The 8,307-nt window shown below is 39.1% G+C and overlaps 1 pseudogene; it reads left to right on the top strand.

Annotated features, from left to right (window-relative positions):
- The first annotated feature begins 6,814 nt into the window (after positions 1 to 6,814).
- Positions 6,815 to 8,171, top strand: LOC127424063 (mitotic spindle assembly checkpoint protein MAD2B-like; annotated as a pseudogene).
- The last annotated feature ends 136 nt before the right edge of the window (positions 8,172 to 8,307 follow it).

The following is an 8,307-nucleotide window of genomic DNA, read 5'->3' as shown; positions in this document are numbered from 1 at the left end:
ATACAGTTCTGCACACTTTGGGCTTTCATTCTCTCAACCAACTTCGTGAGGTGCCACTTGGGATGCATTTCTAACAGGGTTGAAGGTGTTGTATATGCTGGGCACTTTTTGTTTGTAAATTGATACAAATAAAAAAATAAACATTTCACAAAGAAATTGGTATGTAGGCACAATTTCACCAAGAAATTATGTCGGAACAATTTATATTTCTCTATAAAATACATTTTAAGCATTTATGCATAAGCCTTTAGTTAAAAGATAATTAGAAACATAAATATGTCAAGTGTACTCAAACTTTTGACTGGTAGTGTAGAACCATTTTAAAAAATGCATATCTCTAGACATTTTAAGTGAACTCCAACTTTGCTTGCATCCTGCATTTGTTTGTGCCTATAAGGCACATGAATGCCTGGGGTAACGTTACAGATCAAATGACTGGCGGCCTCAGGAAATGTAAAAAGGAGGAGAGTAATAAGACAGTCTGAGCTGTCTATAAGAGATGAAAGCAGGACTCTGTCTCCCAGGACAATGCATCATTTACAGCAGATCACCCATCTAAGATTACATGAAGATGTTATGAAAATTACCCAAAATGAGTCACCAGAGGAACGTAGTTTTCGACCGTCGAACAAGATGGAAGTGTGGATATAACAAAGCTCCTAAGAAACAGGAGCTCCATTTCCATCAGCTCGAGACATTGAAGACCTCAAGCCCATCTGTGCCCTGTCTGGAGATAACTGGAGCAAAGGGATCTGTCCAGACATCATGGGGGACACTTGCCAGCAGTGGTAAAGATCTCGCCAACAAACCACAGAAGGTTTTAATCCAAATAACAAAGGGGAATAGCACCAGGACTTTGGCAAAGAGTAACTTGCTGCCTCCCATATACAGCACAAGAACATCCACCACCTCCATGTCTAGTGCAAAAAACTATGTGCAAAGCTGGGCGGTCGAATATCAGGAGCTGCAGTTGGCAAAGAAAGACAATATCTTGTCCACCAAGGCATTGTTCAGCACACAAAAGCAGGGATGTCAGTTGACTGCTACAAACCAGATGGTCTTCAACGGACTGGCTGTCTTTAATGAGATGGAACATGCTCAAAACCAAGACCTAGTTCATAGACAAGTCAGTGTAAAGACCTCTGACACCCCTGTGACTCGAGCCCAGAGTCAGTCAACAGGGAAACCACAGGGTGGACTTCAGGATGTAGAGCCCAGTAACCTCAGTGCCAACAACAGAGTAGGGATGACAGAAAGGATGAAGGATTCATCAATTGTGTCTAAGTTCAGGCATGCACAGCCTCTCTCTCATTCAGCTATTGAGATTGACTCTCTGAGCTCACAAATGAAAGATAATGAGAAGGAAAGAAATGGAATGGCTGATAATCAGGAGGAGTATTATACTAACCAAAGGATCATGGCATGGATTGTCAAAGTAAATGCAAGCTTGTTTTCTCCATCAAAAGATAAGATTACTGACCGAGCACTGGAAGAGGAGGATGTGGATACTATTAAGATAATCTATGGTCAGGAATGAGTAAAAAAATATAACATTGATTATTATGACTAGAGCTATAATATCAAAATATTATGCTAATCAAGCAACTGTGACATTTTGCGTATGAGACAGTAACTGACATTTTGAAAAAAAAAAAAAAAGACTTATTTTTGTTTGAAAAGAAATGGATTTGTTCAAATTCTCTTTGGTTAAGATATTGAGTTTAAATAACTGATAAAAAATGTGATTCTAGGAATATTCTGTTAATTTTCTATTTCCATCATTTTCTATGTATTCTGGTAATGAACAGCAATAGAAGGGTATTTCCTCAAATAGCAGCTCCATTCATTGAATATCCAGTCTTTTACTACTGAAGATATGCAACATGTCTTCATCAGCATTTGTGAACGTAGTATCCTGTGACGTATCCAAAAGTGTATATAACTGCCATCACCGAAAACGATGCCACCACTTTCACCGAAATCCCCAGCCATCCAGTGCATAATCTGTTACATTGCCTATAACAGACAGTTACTTCAGTATTTAATATCAACTAATATGAATTGCTTCTGTGATTGGCTGATGAGTCATCTGATGTACATTCAGTCACTGCTCATTTCAGTCAAAGTGATTTTACACAAATTTTGAGATCTATGAATGACTTTGGTAAATGTTATTGTGGTCACATAAACTCTGTCGATATATTAGAAAATGTGTTAACATCTGATTTTTCAGAACAGGCGCATGAGCTGTAGGATGATGCTCTTTGGCTTATTTATTTATTTATTTATTATTTATTTTTTGCAAGTAAATATAAAAATAATTGCTTTTTATGAACAGTTTTGGTTCCAAAACTGGAAAATATTCATGAACATTTCTTAAAATTTAAATATCAAAAATCTTGATTAGTAGAAAGTAAGTTCTCACCCAATCAGTCTGGACTCATTGCCTGGTACATGCATGTTTATGTTGTCATCATTCCAGCGGTTGTACTGAACACTGGTCTCAACGGACTCCATTTCCATCCAGCGCTCTGCTTCTCAGTGTCAGCTGAAGACACAAAAAAAGAGGAAAAGCTTCTAAAAATTAATTTCTTTGGATGTAAAAGCACTTTTTTTTGCAGAGCTGAAAGTCTTAAACTGTAAAGGCAGTTCTACATGTATTCCTTTCTATGACTTGGCTGCTGGAGTTAATGAAAAAGATAAAAATATTTCCATCAATATTCTATATGTACATGTTGTGGCAAATATTCTGTGTTACATAGTTATCTTGACACATCTGCTGGATCTCACATTCACATTCAAAGGTTTCACTTGTGAGGAGTTTTCCCCTAAAATCACCACAGTAATAGTGTTACACATTTATTCATGGTAAAGAACCTTTGATCTTTGATATTCAAGCATTAAACAGAATACCAGTAAAGATCTACATACATTTTGATGTTACCAATAAAATTACTGTTATCAGATTTTCCAGCTTTATCAGCAAATCTATTTGTTGATTAAAGCATAATTTGAATACTCACAGGTTCTCAGGACAGCAACTTTGAAGCAAGTCAAACTCTTTGTCTTTGACACTGTCTTAAGTATGTCATTCCTGAAAAGCAGGGTCCATGAGGTCAAACCTTTACTCACAGCCTGTCATAAATGAAATAGGCCCCTTAACTTCCTGCTGTGCTGATAAGAATGATAAACTACTGGTCCGATTCCCTGAGTTAAGTAGGCTATGCCTATTATATCCAGGTATAACACATTTTTATCAAATTTACTTTTTAAAATATTTGACATTTCACCAGTGGATATCTGAAGGACCTTCATGGGCTCAGTCTGGGTGCATCCTAAACCATTAGCAGATATGACTTTGATATGTTTTTTTTTTTTTCCTTTACTCTAAAGATCAACAAATAAATCACACTGTTTTGAACATCTTACTGGTAAATAAATAACTCCACTCTAAATGAACCCTGTAACAGTGCAGTAACAAAAAGCAAAAAATACTGCTAGACAAGAATGGTAGAGGAAAAAGAGGGACATTTGCATGTGCTATGATATCAGAATTAGAATCAGAATCAGAATGAGCTTTATTGCCAAGTGTTCTCTCATACACAAGGAATTATTTTTTTATTTTTATTTTTTTGGTGATAGGAGAAAGAAGTGCACACAGAACATTACAGTGAGACATAGAAAATAAAACAAGGTAAGAGTATAAATAGACATACAAATAATAAGGCATATAACATATATGTAACATATATAACATATCTGGTGCCGGCCAGAGGGCAACAGTTCAAAGAGGAAGTGGGCAGGGTGTGTGGGGTCCAGAGTGATTCTACCTACATGTTTCCTCACTCTGAAGACGTACAGGTCTTGGAGGGTGTGCAGGGGGGCACCAAGAATCCTCTCAGCAGTCCTGACTGTCCGTTGTAGTTTCCTTCTGTCTGATTTGGTGGCTGAACCAAACCAGACAGTTATAGATATACACAGGACAGACTCCTGAAGTCCACTATCATCTCCACTGTTTTGAGCGTATTCAGCTCAAGGTTGTTGTGACCGCACCAGACAGCCAGCTGTTCGACCTCCTATCTGTATGCAGACTCATCACCATCACGGATGAGGCCGATGACCGAGGTGTCATCTGCAAACTTCAGGAGCTTTGCAGTGCAGTCATTCGTGTACAGGAAGAAGAGCAGTGGAGAGAGAGAATGCATTCCTGAGGAGCACCAGTGCTGATAGTGAGGGTCCCGGATGTGAGTTTCCATAGTCTCACTAGCTGCTGCCTATCTGTCAGAAAGCTGGTGATCCACTGACAGATTGGGGTGGGCACGGAGAGCTGGGTCAGTTTGGTTGAGAGAAGATCAGGCATGATGGTATTGAAGGCTGAACTGAAGACCACAAATAGGATCCTTGCATAAGTCCCAGGTCTATCAAGGTGTTGCAGGATATAATTCAGTCCCATGTTGACAGCATCATCCACAGACCTGTTTGCTCAGTAAGCAAACTGAAGAGGGTCTAGCAGGGGTCCAGTGAGGTCCTTCAGGTAGGCCAAAACCAGCCTCTCAAATGACTTCATGACCACAGATGTGTGAGCAGTAGGTCTGTAGTCATTAAGTCCAGTGATTTTGGGGTTTTTGGGGAGCAGAATGATGATGGAGCATTTAAAGCAGCAGGAAACTTCACACTGCTCCAGTGATCTATTGAAGATCTGTGTGAAGATGGGGGCCAGTTGATCAGTGCAGACTTTCATATAGGCAGGTGAAACACTGTCTGAGCCTGAAGCTTTCCTAGTCTTCTGTTTCTTGAAGACCCAGCACACATCCTCCTCACAGACCATAAGTGCAGGTTGAATAGCAGGAGGTGGGAGGAGGGGGGTTCCATGAGGTGTTGGTGTGTGTGTAAATTGAAGATCAGAGTGGGGGAGGGGTGTGGGACTGGTCTTTTCAAATCTGCATTAAAACACATTCAGGCCATCAGCCATTTGCTGATTCTCTACAGAGCGAGGGGGTGTTGTCTTGTACTTGGTGATGCTTTTCAGGCCTTTCCACACAGATGCAGGATTGCTGGCTGAAAACTGTTTTTTTCAGCTTTTCAGAGTAGCTTCTTTTAGCCATTCTGATTTCCTTAGTCAGTGTGTTTCTGGCCTGGTTGTACAATATTTTATCCCCACTCCTGTAAGCATCCTCTTTGGCCTGATGAAGCTGCCTGAGTTCTGCTGTAAACCATGGTTTATCGTTATTGAATGATAAAAATGTCCTAGTAGGGATGCACATATTCTCACAGAAACTGATATATGATGTATCGTCCAGGTCTGTGGCTGCAGCTTCAAAAACACTCCAATCAGTGCAGTCAAAGCAGGCTTGTAGTTCCAGCTCTGCTTCATTGGTCCTTCTCTTTACAGTCCTTACCTCAGGCTTAGCTGATTTTAGTTTCTGCTTGTAGGTCAGGAGAAGATGAATCAGACAGTGATCAGAGAGTCCCAAAGCTGCTTGAGGGACAGAGCGATATGCATCCTTTACAGTGGTGTACCAGTGGTCCAATATATTTCTGTCTCTGGTGGGGCATGTGATGTGTTGTTTGTATTTTGGCAGTTCACGGATTAGGTTAGCTTTATTAAAATCTCCCAGAATAATGATAAGAGAGTCCGGGTGTTGTTGCTTCGTGTCTGTGATGTGATCAGCCAAATTCTCTTAATGGTACTGTATGGGGGAAACACAACCCACAGTTAGTTCACTTAGTTGTCCTCCATTAATTTTAATACTCCTCAATGAACAACTCAAAAGCAATCTTCTCCCTGCCTGTTAATTGATTCCAGTCATAGTTTGCTCATAGAGTTGAATTTCGGGAAAGAAAATCTCCATTTATCACAGAGTCCCAAAAATTAGTTATTTCACTTGTTGTCATACTGTTAAATGCAAGATCTCTGTCCTAACTACTGACTTACTGCACGCTATATGAGATGCATCATTACACAAGTACATCAATTTGATGCATAAAATGTTGAGTATAATACTAAAGACTGCACATCCAGTCCTCAAAATCACTGTCCTTTTTTGCAGGGCAAAGTGTTATATTGATAGTAGTGTGTCATTCGTGAATTAATCTTTTAAGTAGATTAATATTTCTAGTTCACTTTCACTGTTTTGCTCAAGAAAGTCTCTGTCTTTTTATTGAATCATTTGAATCAATGACTCATTCATAACACATAGGATGCATCTCATCTCGCTCCCTGGCCCCCTATGCAATTACGATTACAAGCTATTGTGAAAGATAAATTACATAAACAAATAAAACAGTATGTTTTAATCTCGTTCTAACAACTCTAACATTTTAAAGATTGATTCCCTTTCATGCTCACTATGGATGAAGGTTAATTACAAACTAAATCTCTTTTAAAGACAGAAAATAAGGCTTTGACTTCATAAATTTACACTTGTACTCATCTTCTAATGACTTAATAAGAAGACATTCATGGCGACATTTATGGTGCATTCTGGGAATTTTTAGGGAGTGAAGGTTTCAGTGCACTGGAACGTTTTTGTGAATGGGACAGCCCTAGAAATGGCCAATTCCCTGGTCAGTGCCCTTGCTACTGAACTATGGAGCTGATTGAGACCCACCCATAAAAGACACATTTGTCACTACCTAACCTAAGACAGGGAATGTTTTCTACGATTAAATGTCAGTCAAGAATTGTGAAAAACTGAGTTTCAACATATTTGGCTAAGGTGTATGTAAACTTCTGACTTCAGCTGTACGTGTGTGAGATACTTCTCAATTCATTCAAAGTTTATGGCAAAAGATTTATTTTCAGTACTTCACTATGACCACCCTCACAAGGCAGGACCTTAATTTTGTCCAAGGTAAACTGTAATTCAGTTGCAAATGTACTTCAACATTTAGCTTGGAAATGACATCATTGTAATTATACGGTTAATTTTGTTTTATTATTTTTATTCATTTGTTTATTTTTGCAGTTGTAGCCTACATTCTGTGTTAGTTTTTGGAAGTGGCCATCCACCTCATCCTCCATGTCAGAGAAGTTTATCCATCAGGCATATTTCAGAAGAGGAAGAAATACAACATACCTGTACAGGTAATATTTAAACAATTTTAGACTGCTTTTTGGACAGTCTGAGTTTATTAAAGGGACAGATCACCCAGAAATCATCATTCTCTCACCCTCATGTTGTTCCAAACCCAGATAACTTTCTTATGGAACACAAAAGATGTTAGTTTGTCTCAATCATGCTTTACTTTTATTGCATTTTTTTTTTTTTCCATACTGAATAAATAAGAGCCCAAATGTAGTTCTGAATGGATGGACAGAGATGTTATCAGCACCACCAGTATACCAGACCCCAGCCCTAGAGTAGTGAAAAACCCTGCCTGGGATCAATATCAGCCACCATCTGGTCCAAGTGCATAGTACTAAAGCTCTAAAACACTAAATACAGTGATAATGCGACTTTGTTTTTAATTTAACAGATGTCATGCCACCCTGAGTTGAACCAGTACATTCTGGACACTCTCCATTGTGTCAAGCCACTGATAGAGTGGTGATAAAGTGATGTTGTTGTTTTTTCCACATTTTATTTGACTAATTTACATATTTTGAAGGAAAACAGGGTAACCAGTGTGGTAATGACAATCCTTTCTGTCTAGACTTAAACCTATAGGTGAACGAATAAAACATGTCTGGTGCTGTCTTTGCAGAATGAGGCTGAGAAGGTGGTAGTGATCATGGATAAAGAGCACCACACAGTGGAAAGATTTGTGTTTGAGATCTCACAGCCTCCATTGCTCTCCATCAGGTAAGTCACACGGTTGCCAGTGCTTTTGACTCGAAATAAAGCAAAAGATATTCATTCCTTTGATATGTTTGTTTGCAGCTCAGAGACTCTGCTTTTACATGTGGAACAGCTGCTGAGAGCAGTGATCCTGAAGATTAGTGTGTGTGATGCTGTTCTAGACAACAATCCCCCAGGTAAGAGCTACTGTAAATATTTGCAAATAAACAGAACCAAAACTAACCTGATAATTACCTCTCATTTCTTAAACATTAAGTTTGAGCAGATTTGAATAACTGCCTGTTTTAAAAGACTTGTCTCTTTTTGGTTATTGTAGGATGCACATTCACAGTGCTGGTACTAGGGCTGCTCCTAATAGTCGACCAAACGTTAGTCGATGAGAAGAGTCTTGGTCGACCAAGTTTTGATTGGTCGGTTGGTCGCAGAAAAAAAAAAAAAAACTACAGGAAACCGACGAACACCAGTATTACCGCTGGTTGGACGCTAGGTGGTACTATGGGGTAAT

This window comes from Myxocyprinus asiaticus, chromosome 33 (genome assembly GCF_019703515.2).
Source record: "Myxocyprinus asiaticus isolate MX2 ecotype Aquarium Trade chromosome 33, UBuf_Myxa_2, whole genome shotgun sequence".
In the NCBI taxonomy this organism is placed as follows: Eukaryota; Metazoa; Chordata; class Actinopteri; order Cypriniformes; family Catostomidae; genus Myxocyprinus; species Myxocyprinus asiaticus.
Note: the sequence above shows the minus strand (reverse complement) of the source record. Positions and strands in the feature narration are given on the sequence as shown.